Source organism: Argiope bruennichi, chromosome 2, assembly GCF_947563725.1.
Source record: "Argiope bruennichi chromosome 2, qqArgBrue1.1, whole genome shotgun sequence".
NCBI classification, from domain to species: domain Eukaryota; kingdom Metazoa; phylum Arthropoda; class Arachnida; order Araneae; family Araneidae; genus Argiope; species Argiope bruennichi.
The window spans coordinates 82,390,430-82,405,962 of NC_079152.1; the positions used below are offsets into that span (position 1 = coordinate 82,390,430).

The following is a 15,533-nucleotide window of genomic DNA, read 5'->3' on the forward strand; positions in this document are numbered from 1 at the left end:
CTTGACGCTTCAGGATCCTATAGCTTTTTAATGCTCCTCAATGAAATAAAGACAATTCATGCTAACGGGAAAAAATGCGAATCGCCAATTTAAGGGATTTAACGACGCAGCTTGTGAGATAAACCGATAGAAATACATAGCATCTTTTGCGTTCAGCTTTATTTTATTTCGAAAGATTCAAAAGTCGACAAATTCGACAAAAAAATTATAAATCAAAAAATTCGATATCAAGATTTGAATGTTTCCGAGCTTCCTAAGTCCCAACACCTCTCCATATTTTTTTGAGTATCTGAGATCTCAATAACCAAAAAACGCAAAGAATTAGATGGATAAGGCAATTTTTTTTGCGACATTTTAAAAATTAAAATTGTAATTTTTCATCCAATTTTGAGCGAAATTTGCCAACAGGAAGTCTATCTGTAACGTGCATATGTCGGCAGTTTAAAAATTCTAAAAGCTGAAATAATGGAATTGGGTACTGTTTTAGGTATATTCCTATAGGACGACTACCTATTGCAATGGGGTAGGGGATTGAAATTTTCATTTCCCTATAACTTTCTTAGTATTGGAAATAGAAAAATAAATCCAATTAGTCATATTAGAGCCTTATTAAGACTAACAACTTTTATATTCATAGATAATTGCATTATTTTATTGCGAATTTTGATTGTTTTTTAACATCAGCAGTTTATGTTGCCAGATAATAATTTAGATATAAAGAAATCTACTTTTGCCTTCCAGCCTGCCGAGAGGAATTTTTTTATTTCTTTACTTTTAGATCTGTATAAAATTTTGAATCGAATTCTACCAAGGATTTGCCTGTTGGTTGATCTGTCTATTCGCATATGCGTGCGAATGACTAAAAGGTGACTAAAGAATGCGATGCCTGTAAGGTATGATAAGATATATAATTAAATTTGATATTAGTAATGAAATTCAAATTGTCAATTAGTAATAAAAGTCAAAAATATTGTAATAAAATAAATGTCAAATTTGTAGATTCATACATAGTTTTCACACAATCAAACAAAAGGGAGTGGTATGAATAAAAAATATGCTATCGATTTTCTTTATTCAGCAAGACACGGTAACGTGTTATATTGTGAAAGTATTCTAGAAAATCTAGGGGAGAAAATTTTCTCTGGTTCCTCCTTTACTCTTTCAAGTTTTACTTTAATAGAAGAAATCTATACTTCCTCTGACAGAGTAGTCTTCTTTTTTCTTAGAAAATTAAAAAATGCTATTCTTTGTTTTAAAATTTATATGAACTTTCAGCAGATTATATATGATATACAGAATAACATATTAAGGATTAATTTTAAAGTGCAATTTGAGCAAAATTCTTCTTGCAATTTCGCGTATTATCAAAATTAAACAACAACAATTAAATTAAAATTTGACTTTTTTTTCAATGGAATTCATATTTCTTTAGACAAAATTAGCAATGTTTTTCATCTGTCTAGGCTTCTTTTTGAATTAACTTATTTCTAATTAGTCACAAGGAGTTTTGTTAATTAATACTCTTTCCTTATAATAACGATCTTGACGTATTTGAAAATAGTTTTGCCCCCATTGTCATTTTTAATTTTGAATGAATGGAAAAATGATTATTTCCTTCATTAAAAAATGCATTGTTTTCATTTGGCTTCCTTTGTGGTTTAATTGATCATTGTCATTTCATATTTTTTTCAATTTTATGAATGGGAATATTTACGTAAATTTGTCTGGCCTTATTATTTTATTTATTATGTATTTTTTTGTGTTCATATACTGTTTTTTAAAACCTTTTTTATTTAATCTTTTTTTAACTTATCTTTTAAGTTTAATTTTTTGTTAAATTTTTGTTCCTCGTGTAACTGTATAGTTTGTTTAGGGAATTTAGCATATTAAAAATAAGTTAAAGGCATATTTTTTTTATCATATATTTATTATTATGTGACATCAGCTTTTTATCGTTTCATAAGAGTATAAATCAAAAATGTTGCTCATTAAATATATTACGTGGAATGTCATTTTTTCTAAAGAAGATTCTGTATAGTGTCTGTTTTTGCTCTTTGCTTCTGACTGCTTGATCTGGAACTATTGAATTTAGAACAAATATACTTTGGATGATGGTAATGTGCACTTAGGAAGGATTTTTTGAAATTTAAATTAATTAAATTGTGAGCAAGACTATTATGTTTTTTCTAAATAACTTCCGAAAATATTATTGTGCAATAATATATTTTTTAATTCTTTTTAAAATTAAATTAAAAAAAAATGTTTTTTAAGGTCTATGTACACACTTGAAACTTCGAAAATCGTTCAAAATATTGAATATTTTTTATTGCTTAATAATGTTCTCTGATCCTTTAGCTTTCAAACGATACCAAGATGTTATCAATATTCGAAATATTTCTGGAGTTATAATTATTTTTCTTGAGGTGCTTTCATTGAAAACTCTAGTTATGGTGTTTTTAAAACTCATTTTATGAAGAATGATATTTTTCCACTATGTTGCTTCATTCAAACAATCATAACTCGAAAAGAAATTAACCAAATACAGTTATTTATATATTAAAATAATCTGTATGAAATAGTGGATGTTTTGTGCCTCAATCAAAGTTATATTTATAGAAATAAATTTTTAATAGCTATTTAAAAGTTAAAATTACAGAAAATAACTAGCTTTTTCTATTCATCGTTGATGGAAAAATTGTTTTAAAAAAAACTGTATATTTTTATAACTTGATTGAGGCAGACAACATGAAGACTAATATTAGGCATAATTTTTAACTAGAATTGTGTGTCTGTACAAATTAGAATTTAAGATATCATGTTTCAAAAAATAGGCTAATTAGCTCATTAAATATTATTTAATTAATTAATAATTAGAGTAATATGGTTTTTTCTCACTGAAATGAGTTTAAACATATATTAATGACCTACTGTGAAAAAAATGGATTTTTAAAGTTAAAATTTTAAAAAAATCTTCTAGTGTGTACGTACACCTTAATGACTTAATTTTCCTAAATTTTGACTATTATGTAAAAATATTTTTGCATTATTTAAAATAATATATTTCATTTTTGTATTGAAATTCAAACCGTTTAAGCACGTTATTTTATTCCATTATTGAAATCCAAGAAAGAAATATTCTGTTAATTTTTCTCATAATTTACAGAAGAAGTGAAGTTACAGAACCGCAAAAGTCTATATGCAATTAAATATAGATTGCTGAGAGTGTCACGCTTTTAATATCACTATGATGTCATGAAAATTGACTCCATTAGGAAGGCTTATGTACACAATGAGCAGAAAGGTGTAAGGCTTTTAAAGTAGCACATCTCTAATGTTTGTCACAGTTTGTTACTTAAAAGTACTTTGTTGGGAACATTAAGTTTAGAGATTTATTTGAAATGAAATACAGCCATATTTCAGGTGAAACAGCTTATCACAAAAGATGGCTATTAAAATTATAAATGAACAAAACATTTTTAGATGAAAAACAATAAATATTTGAAGCATTTTTAGTATATTCTGCGAAAACTTCAATTGCTTTTATATAACAAGTTATATCATTTGCAAAGTATTAAAATATATGTTTCAACGCCTTTAAAGCCTATAGAAATTATGCAAACTTCGTTTAAATAAGGAGTTTTATTAATCAGCATGCCAACAATTAATATATAAAATTAATTTCTGTTCATATGCATTCAATTTTAAAAACGTCATAATCATGATTCAGTAACACATTTATGGTTATAATGACACATTACATAGTTTTCCCTCAATGTCAACTTGAATTATGTTTTTTAATTATTTTGGTTAAAAGGTAGAAAGAGCTTCAAAAATTGAAATATTGTATTTAGAACTTGTTTTTAGAATAGATATTCATATTAATTATTAAGTTTATAAAATATAGATGGGATTTTCATAAAAAAATGGAAAAAGAAAGAAGCTTGATGATTAAAACGAGCTAATTTTCCGAAGAATAACTAGGAACACTCTATTTTCTGAGTGTGTCAGCCAAGATGGATAAAGAGTTAGATGTCTTCTAATGTTACAATCAACTCTAATGGTAACATTGATTAGACAGTACATTACAAACGATTGCGATATCGATAGTTATTTTTAACAAAATTAGTCTAACCATATTCTGTATTAAATAAAGGCTGAGAAGGAGAATTTTGGAATGCTAATTTAAAAAGAACTAACGAAGATTAATTTACTTTTTTAATTTTAATATTAATTGTTAATCTAAAAACAATGTCGAACTTTTCGATATAACTTATATATTAATAAGCTATCATCGCCAAAGTAGTATTAATGATAGAGTTCTGGGCTATTGATCACGACGTCATGATTTAATCCTGGGTTTGGCATTTTTTTCATAATTATTTCCAATCTGAATGAATGATTTTCATATAATTTAATTCACATAGCCTTCATTTCCATGGAAACCAGCTGGAGTTGATTTCTAAAACTTACCCGCACACTCTCCAATAAACTTGTCATGTCAGAGAAAGCCTTAGTGATGTACGAGAGTTCGGAAATATTAACTTTTAGCTTGAATTTAGCATTTATCCTGAATCTATCCTGTCATCCTTGGCGAGTTATTTGGCGATTAATCCCTGGCATGCGTTAATAGTATCCAAAAAATTGAATTTATGTTTTAGACACATTTTTTCCAACCGATTGAGAAAAAAAATGACACAAAACTACACTTGTAGTCACAAAATTCCACACCAAATTTGATATATTTAAGTCATTGCCTTTTTGAATTATCGCGTTTGCATATTTCTGAGAATAAAGACAGACAGACAGTCAACCCATACTTGGATTTGTCTCAAAATGTGACAGTTGTCTATACTATAGATGTTAAAGCTGTGTACCGAATTTTATCTATCTAGCTGTCTTCGTTTTGTAATTATCGTGTTAACTTACATTCGAATAGCCGGACAGACGGACTTTCTCTGAACAGATTTTACTCAAAATTTGATAGAAATTTGCAAATTTGATATAAAGATTGTATACCAAATTCCAGCCATTTAACTCAAAGCTGTTTGAGTTATCTTTGTCGCAGCCAGACAGACATTTTCTAAAAATATGTTTTTCGAACTCAGGGTGGTCTAAAACGTGGAGATTCGTCAAAATTTCGAGCTCCAATTTTTTTGACGATTTCTGTATTTTCTATATACTACGTATACCAGAAAGTAAAAATGATATTTATATGTATGAATTATTCATGCAATTTAATTTATGAAGTATGAAATGATTACAAATATACCTTCAATGCTCTTGTACATTTACTATAATGACTCACATCACAAAACTTTTTATTCATTAGTTTTAGAAATTTACTTAAAATTTATTACTTTTTGATTACATACAAGAACCAACCTGATAATTATCATGAAGACATCGGAAACAAAATACATTTTGATATCTTGCATAATTAATAAATGATGTTTATTTAGATGCAACGTTTCCTTAGGAGATCTACCGGAAAACAAATTTCATTTACATTCAAAAATTAATTAATTTATTAATTAATTTAATTTATTATTTATAATATTAAAGAATGTATTTAAAGTTACTTGCCATCCCAATTAAAAATTAAACCTTAACTGTAATTAAAGTGCCATACGGGTAAATCTATTCTCTGCACAAAAATTATTAATATTTTAATTAAAAGTGTTTGGAAATTGTTAATGTAATTTGAAATGATTTGAAAAAAAAAGAAATATAGTATTTGACATGTATTACGTGAAAATGATTGAATTCACTTGCTTCTAAAGTGGAAGTAAGAAAGAAATAAAATCGTAATCAATCAAAAAATAAGTTCACTTTTTCTTCGACAACGCACGGTTTCAGAAGCAACTGTCCAGAAGAGTAATTTTACCATCTAAATCAAAAGTGAAAATATATAAATAAATTTAAATTGATTGAAGATTAAATTTCTATGTCATATTTACTTTTTCACTAATATTTAATTAATTGCGTAACAGCTGCTGTATTATTGCACCATCTGTTATGAAAAGGATTGATCTTTTATTTTTATGGATTTATGTTTAATAATAACACCAAAGCTAGTTTATACTTTCTAAATTAATTTTTATCGAATAACATTTTTTAAGAATGATGTTAAATAAAAATAAATCCTTTCTTAGATATGTAACATGAAATGAAATGAAATGATAAGTATCAAATATGATATTCAAGATACATTATTTGCGCAAATTTTATTAAATTTGATTATTAAATAAATCAATAAAACAAATGATAATTATCAATACAAAGTCTTATTTAAGGTAAATTTCTGTTGGCTCTCCTCCACACACAACCATATGAAAATTAGTAAGATAAATACAAAGACAGCATTTTAGTTTAGCTAATTATGGTACTTGAACTCTATGACGTGCAACCTCTAGAGCTTTATAGTTACTACCAGTTATGCTAATGATTATTTATAACTAATTAAATTTTCGATTCTTAGAATATTTTATCATTCTTTAATTGCTGGATATTTTTAAAAGGACCCCCCCCCATAAAAATATCAAACCTGAATGACAAAAGATATATATATATATATATAAAATCATTGATTAAGATTACATAAAGACTTTTTTTTTTAATTTTTCATAATGATTTCTTACTCAAATTAAATATAAGAAGCCTATAAAATTTCTGTTAATTTATGACAGATTTTTGAATTATCAATCTAAAAAAATATTATTGCTATTGAAATACGAGAGGCTACTGCATTTATGAACACTTATTGTTACTTATTCAATAATTAGGTGCATGGTTAAAATTAATCTGACTGGAAAAAAAATGTATGTGGCTTTTCTTTATCAGTTCAAAATTTCTGTAGGTTGTCTACTGCACTTTATTGTGGGAAAACTCACTTTCAGGTATAGTAATATTTCTATGTATCCTTTCCCCCAAAATAACATTATATTAAAAATGCTCAGCCCAATTACTTCTTCCTTTTCCACTCCCCCCCCCCCCACCAATTCTCTAATTTTTTTTTCCTTTCAGCATTTTTTGAGAAGAAAAATGTTAAAAAAAATCGAAATCTGAACGGAAAAAGGTTTAATATATTTATTCTGTTGCATTTGTTTGGATTTATTAGTGGTGTGATTAATTTATCGATAGCCACGTAAAAACAGTCAATTTTAACTTGCAAAAGTTGCTTTAACAAAAGAAAGAGAAACAAAAAACGAATTTTCCTGTAGGAAATATCGCCAGGGCCATCGAACCAGGAATAAAATTCAGTCTTTGCTTCCATTCTCTTCAGCGACTGCAGTTCAAAAGCTTTAAACGATCGGTACAGAAAGAATGCCAGAATTATTGTCGAAACTACCATAGGAAAAGTCGTTTCGTGAACTCTGACCTTAGAGCAATTTTTTTTTTCTGATTTGCCGAAAAGGAAACAGGACGAAAAATAAAATGGAAAGGGAAACTGCGAAAACAAAGGAATATCGGAATTCCACCCACTGGTTTTTAAAGCTTCGCAACAAATGATCCGCTTGTTGTAATCGACCAGTCTAACAAGCGACCAATGGAAGGTGTTTGAAAGAAGCAAAAGACAAAAAATAGATGTCATGGGCTGGGAATATGGCAACAATAATCATCCGGTACGAGGTATAAGAACAGATGTCGACGTGAAGTTTAGTTCTTATCATTTACGGTTGAATACTAGTTTCTGATCAAAGAACTAAAGAGCTAAAGGAAAAAAAACTGTCATGGATAAAGTCAGCAGTCGAATTAATTTCCAAGTTTAACTAAAATTGTTCAAATAGAAACCAAATTCCAGTGGTTTGCAACTATTGAATATTTTTTTTTTGTATTATGTGTTAATGTAACATGATATTTATTTCCCTCTATTCTATACTAGCCAACTTTGGCGCTTAGCTATGGAATTGTGCTCTGTAAAATTTTCAGTTAAATATCTTAGTTTCTTAATAGCTTCTTAATTCTTCATCAAAATATTTTTAAGTTTCAAATTATGGAAGTCATATAATTCATATTATTATAGAAATCTTACGTTATTTTATCCATCGTACTATGCATCTCTCTATTTTTCTATCAGATCTCGTACGATTTGAACTTCAAATTAAAGTGGGAGTGATTAAACTTTAATTACTATACAAAATAATTTCTTTTACTGAAACTGAGCACGTTTTTTAAAAAAAATATAACCCCAGAAAATCGAATCCTTCAGCGTTGAAGTCTTATGTGTACTACAGAATATTTTTTAAATATTTTATGCAACATTTCAAAAAATTATCCATTAAAATTTTTTAAAATTCATTACAAAATTCAGTTTTTAATTTTACCTTTAAAAGGATTTATATCTGGTAAATAATGTTTTGTCTTGTTTCTATCTATAAATATACTTCCAAAAATAATTTTGAAATTTAAATTTTAAATAATTCTTTTATCTTATGAACCCTATTCGCCCAAATAATCTTGACAATTTAACATTTCACTCTTTTTCAATCAAACCTGTCCAAATGATAAAGCTTTGAATATTATTATTTTAGGATTATTAACAAATTTGTTATTTTAAACCAATCAGCCTTGAGAAAACTCCGGGCGCTGATTGGTATATTTTTTTTTCAAGACGGCCGATGGAGAGGTTTAAAAATCACGCGTTTTTATAAAAAAAAGATATTCAAATTTTCAAAACTCAATCAGTTTTAATCACAAAAGAATAGATTGAAATTTTTTTTTATTAAATATAACTCACAGGGCAGGGTATAAAAATTTAAAATTCATAACTTTTCAGAACATTTATTGATTCAAACTACATAAAATATAATGATTTACTTCGTTCAGACCATTTTTTTATTAGTCTTATTATATTATTATAATTATAATAATATAATTATTTATATGTCTTTTACTAAAGTTTTAGAAATTAGCTATTGGACCTTGATTAGAGTGGATATTATGTATATATTAAACTATGCTTGCCGTAAATAACGCTAAATTATTGAATTAATAATAACATATTTAAAAGATCACAGAAAATTTTTTCATGCATTTTTTTTAAAGTGCCGCATTTTATATTTATTTTTTTTCATAGAAATTTCATACTTTGAAAATTTCATCTTTCTAAATTTAAATTGCAGTACGAGTTAACAATCTTTTAATTTGAGCTTTTGATGGCAACATGTTGATAAAAAGCGGTTTCTCCCGCTCATGCATAATGTGTTCATGCAAGTTAAATTTTATTTTTATTTCGTTTGAAATAAATTGCTGGAAAATAAGACAAAAATATTTTTTTTTAAATGTATTAAAAATAGAAACGTCATTTATGGGTTAAAGTATCCGTGACATTAAAAAGATAATTTTACTTAATTTTTAATTTTAGATTAAAAGTGTTGCTGTTGCAAATTAGAAATTTTTTTTTTTTTTCAAAATTTAGAAAAAAAATTACATGATTATAAAATTATTATCATTAAAACGATAATTTTAAAACTTAAAAAAAAAAAAAACTAAATTTATATTTGTACAATTACATTTTCGGAAGTTATAGGAAAAAAAACGCCAAAATTTAATTTAGTTTATAATCAATTAAAATTTTAATTAAAATTAAAAAAATTGCTTCTAGGTGCATATTTTTACCCTCTAAAGAATGTATATGCCATGTTTGGAAGTTTTATGTCAAATTATTTGACTTGTACAGTACAGTACAATCTCCCGTCAATACACATACACATGAAAGCACAAACGCACATTCATCTTTATTATAAGTAAAGATAAATTTTCATTGAGAGTTAAGTTTTTAATTTAAAATCAGAGTAATAGATATCAAACATCTTTAATTTCTGATAGTTTAAAAGACTACTAAGAAAATAGATTTACAGTTTTTATAAATAATGTGGTACTTATAGCCACAAATATATGTAATGAATCTTCTTTTAACAAGCCACTGCAATTTGCAATAAAAACTACTGCATCTGTATTCTTCATTATTTTAGTTCCGTTCGAGAATTTTTCAGTGAAATGAATTAGATATTTCAGTTTCTTTCCAAATTTAAAATCAAATATTTTTTTAATAATATATCTATAAAAATCTGCAAAAATGATTAATATTTCGGAACTATTGTACGCAAAGTCATGCAAGACGTTCACTGGGATAACACCTTTATTAGAGAATATGCGAGAAAGTTTTGGGGAGATCATTCCCGTTGGTTTGTAATAAATCTATGAAAAATTGCAAAAATGATTAATATTTCGGAACTATTGTACGCAATGTCATGCAAGACGTTCACTGGGATAACACCTTCATTAGAGAATATGCGAGAAAGTTTTGGGGAGATCATTCCCGTTGGTTTGTAATAAATCTATGAAAAATTAGTGGTAAAAATACATTTAATGCTAAATGGAACGTCTGCACACCTAAAACTGTCAATACCAACATTCTTCACATTTACATATACTCAAAACTCCTTTAAAGTATTTTTTATTTTTTTGCAAAATGACTAGAATTAAAATAATAAATTATAAACTAAACCTGCTCACATCGGATGGTTCATAGCCTCAACCTACTCTTTACGTTTCATACGTCTGATACCGTATCGTTTCACATCGTTACATGTCCGGATGTGTCGAACAAAACGCAACATTTTATCACCTCACTTCCAGACTTCCCGTTCCCAATTTAGAATTTATAGAAATAACGTGAGAGCAACCTATGTTTGTAAATAAACTGAGCTAAAAGTATCTCTACCGCCTTGTTAACCTGTGATGCTTTCGCATTGCGTCGTTGGTTGAGGTTCACTGCTGGTGAACGTGAGACTTCAGTCATTAACAATATTTTTCTGACAAACTTAATGATCAAATTTATGCCCCGATGTGTGCTCTCTTTTAGTCAGTCTTTTTGATTTTTTTTTTTTTTTTTTTTTTTTTGTATTTTGTAATTAGTGTGAGCCGGCTAAATGGTTAGGACCTTCCCAAGGGGCCATTCTTGTTCGATGGTTGAGAAACCATTTTGAAATAAACATTTTATGAGGACGTAACAAACAAAGCATAGTAATTTAGATGTCACACCGTGGAATACATTTTTATGCCCTTGTTACGAAAAGAGGCCTAAATTTCATTTGAGGGTCATCGAGCACATTATTAAGACCCGTTACGACGACCTGTTGCCTTTATGGATATACTCATAATTCTGCCATCTGACCCATTGTAGGACCCCCGCCTATGGACGTCGATCTGGAACTTCCCACAAATTGTCGGTAAAATGAATAGACATCAAAGAACCCTGGTGAACCACAGGAGAGGGGAAAGAGGGGAAAATGCGACTGTCTCAAGACCCGTCAGAACGGGTCTTTAGTCTTACATGATTATGATTTTTTAAGTCAATTCATCCGACTCACAGAACTCATCTTTCATTTCCATCCGGTTTGATTTTGCAAGATTTTCGAAAAGAAAATGTCCTGCTAAAAAAAACAAAGCAATATTGCTACATATCTCGTTTATTTGATAGTTATTATCAAAACCCTTGTGGATGTATCAAAAAGGTATAAAAATGAAGGGAATCCGGTTTGAATTTGTAAGATTTTCGAAAAAGATAGTCTGTTTATAAACAAAGTAATATTGGCATATGCCTCATTTATTTTATCCTTATCATCAAATCTCTTCTGGATGTATCAAAAAAGTATAAAAATTAAGGGAACGACATGGAACTACTATGATTCTATTATTTAATGAACTATTTTTTTTTATCTAAGAGACTATTTTTTATTTTATCAGCAGTAATTTTGACAGAAAAACAACAATAATAGGACCTTCATTAAAGACGAAAGATTTCGCTTTCTGTTAAGCCGAACGAAATTTTATATTATGAAATTAACTTTATTAAAAGATGTTATACAATTGGAAAAAAAGAATTAGAATATTTATTTGTTTTAATTTTTAATTTTAGTAACAAATTTTAAAATGAAATCTTATTGGTGGTATTTGCAATATTTTTTTAAATCTTTTTTTTCCTTGATATGAAACTGTATCCCATTGCACGTTCGTTAAAGACTGAAGATTTCGCTTTCTGTTAAGCCGAACGAAATTTTATATTAAGAAATTATTAAAAGATGTTATACAATTGGAAAGAAAGAATTAGAATATTCATTTGTTTTAATTTTTAATTTTATTAACACTTTTTAAAAAGAAATATTATTGGTAGTATTTGCAATATTTTTTTTAATCTTTCTTTTCCTTGATATGAAACTGTATCCCACTGCACAGCGCTAAATAATTCTTTCATAAATTCACAGAATATTTTCTAAACACCAAGCGGATTAAAAATCGCAAATAGAACAAAAAGCGAAGAAAACATATATTTATATATTTTTAATTTTTGCTAACAATGAAATTCTTAGAAAAAGTCTTTGAATTTATTAGCTAAATAACACCATTACTGTAATATTTATTATAAAAATTAAAAGAGCAAATTCTAGAAAACGGCTGCAACTTTCGATGATTTTTTTAGTTGAATAAAAAGATTTATATTGTGATTTTCGATGGATTAAAATAACGTAATTCTTTTCTCTAAGCGATGCATACCACTATATTCACACATGGATACCGATAATGTAATATATTTTTCTTTCTTTATTTGTATTATGGAATTTTTTTTATTCTCTTGGTAATTTTCATTGTTGCATATTAAAATTGAAATCTAGCAATCGCTGGAATAGGATTCATACATATTCATGGGAGAATAAATTGCTATATTTAGGACATAACATATTCATGAGAGAACAAAGTATTAGAGATGTAACATATTCATTGGAGAATAAATTGAATATATTCAGCCATGGTGTCAGAATAACAAGCATAATGTTTTAAGAACGTAGTAGCTGAAAAATGCGAGAGCTACATAACACAATTTTATACACATGCAGATTCTGGAAAAAAATTTGTTTTTAACAGGATAGGAAAAAAATAATATTCCAGCAAAATTCATTGCGATTGAATTTTTATTAGTATCTTCACCATGAAACAAACATTCAGAAGAGATAAGATTGATAAACTTATCTCTTCACAAATAAGATTCTCTATCTTTCACAAATAAGATTGATTTGAACATAATTTAAGCGTGAACTATCTGCGATTAATAAGGGCCAGTCGGAACAGATAGGAATTTTGATTATTTGTCTCAAATTTGTTTCTGATTTCAGTTAAATGGCCATGTTGTTCAAATTTTAAGTAGTAGGAATTTAAAGTAAGAAAAATTATTTTTAAAGTAGGTAATGACAATTAAAAGCAAAATACAATAAAATTCTCCTATTCAAACAGATTAAGTGATCAGTTGTGTTCATATTAGCCTGTATAGTCCCGATTTTGACTCTTTGTAGATGTTAAAAGTATTCCTGATTTGGAATAAAATTCGGATTATCTTGTATTATTATCTGCCAGTCAATAGTTCAGATTAAAAATTTAATTTATCAATAAATAGTTAGTACTTTTTACTTTTTTGTATACGCAGTATAAAGTATAGTAATCGTCAAACAATTCAAACTCGAGATTTTGACGAATCTCCACGTTTTAGACCTTCCTGAGTTCGAGAAACATATTTTTAGAAAATGTACGTCCATCTGCCTGTCTGTATGTATGTGACAAAGATAACTGAAAACGCTTTGAGCTAGACGGTTGAAATTTGGTGTAACGTCTTTACACCACACTTGCAAATTTCTATCAAACTTTGAATAAAATATGTTCAGAGGAAATCAGTCTGTCCGGCTTTTCGAATATAAGTTAACACAATAATTACAAAACGAAGAGAACTAGATAGATAAACAGAATTAACACTTGTCAAACTTTGAGCCAAATCCAATTGTGGATTGATTGTCTGTCGGTCTGTATGTTCAGAAGCAAGTAAACAGGATCGTTCAAAAACGCATTGACTTAAATATATCAAATCTGGTATGGAATTTTGTGACTACAAGTGCAGTTTTATGTCAAATTTTTGTTTCAATCAATTGAGAAAAATGTGTCTAAAACATAAATTAGATTTTCAGATTCTAATAAATATGCCATAGATTAATTATCAAATAACTCCCAAGAATAGCACGACAGATTCAGTAAAAATGTTGAATTCATGCCAGAGGTTAACTATTGTATGGCAAAAAGGTATTTTCTGGCATGCCAAGTTTATCAGAAAGTATACGAGAAAGTTTCGGAAAGACCACTCCTGCTGGTTTTAAAATGTTATCTTCATGAGGATTCAGTTTCGCGATTATTATGATAGTTAGAATGGTGCATCGAAACCATAAATTACAGTCAGTTTTGAAGAATTTATTTGAAAGAGAAGTAGAGAATGTAATAGCGAAATATTCCACTTATGCTTCTTTATTCCTGCTGTTAAATATATTTATTTATTTATTTACTAAGTATTTTGCTATTTCTATTGAATATTTCCAACTGAAATGAAAAAAAAAATCTAGCATTTTAGTTTAGTGACTTATTCACGTTCATTACTTTGTTTTGTGTCATGCTGTAATCTACAAAATCTATCGAAAAGCAATTCTTCAATGCAAATATTCTTTCCACAAATATGTAGCACAATTAAAGCAGGAGCAGAAATAATTATTGGTAGGTGATGCTTCCGCCATCAGCCTGAATCATCTGCGTCCGCTTTCCCTCCCATTTTGATGTCGGCGACACCCGCATGTGCAACTTGTTACAACATTCGCTTAGTGGCATCTTAAAACTGCAGTTCGAAGCAGGTCAATGATACGGGTCTTCCCAAGCGGAACAGGAACAGAATGCTTTGTGACACAGTCTTCAGGCAGGTTTTCGTCTCAGCAGTTCACGCCAGTAGTTCACGGTTTCTTTGCCTTTTTTTTCCATACCTTTTCACAGTTTCTAATTTTTGAGGCAATTAAGTAAAATAAAGGAAGGAAACTGGTGCCAAATTTGGCACCCGAGAAAGTTTCCGGTCTTATAATCGGGAATAAAAGATATTTTCAGATAGATTTTTCTAGAAAAGGGATTAGAAAAGCTTATATCCTAGAATAGTTATATTTTGAAAAGATATCTTATAATTTAACACTATAGGTTTTTATATAACATTTATTATTTATCTTTTTCATTCAAATCTTTTATTAGAATTATATAGGGCAAGTTAAAATTTGTAATTTTATTTAGATTTTTTTCAAGTTAAAGAACTAAAATTGTTTCTGATTCTATACAAACTGTATGTTGAATCACTAGTGCAGTATTAAAATACAGGATTCAAAAATTTTCTGTTAAATTAATTAGATATTAGATGCATAATTTTACTAATTATGTTATACATGCATATACACACTCATATGTATATGTATGTATATATATATATATGTATGAATAACATAATTTGAAGAAACACTTATGGAGTTCCTTAACGATTTTTATTCTTCATATTTTTAAATAGTCCAATTTTTATCTTTTGTCAAGATTATTTTATTAAAGGCGTGATAAGAGCAGTGCAATGAACCGTTGAAGGATGGCATTTGGATTCAAGACATTTTATATATATATATAAAAGTAATGAA

At 27.9% G+C, this 15,533-nt stretch overlaps 1 protein-coding gene across 1 annotated transcript in view; it reads left to right on the forward strand.

Annotated features, from left to right (window-relative positions):
• LOC129989343 (uncharacterized) overlaps positions 1-15,533 on the forward strand; it is a 66,699-nt gene that overhangs the window by 12,570 nt on the left and 38,596 nt on the right. The window lies entirely within an intron of this gene.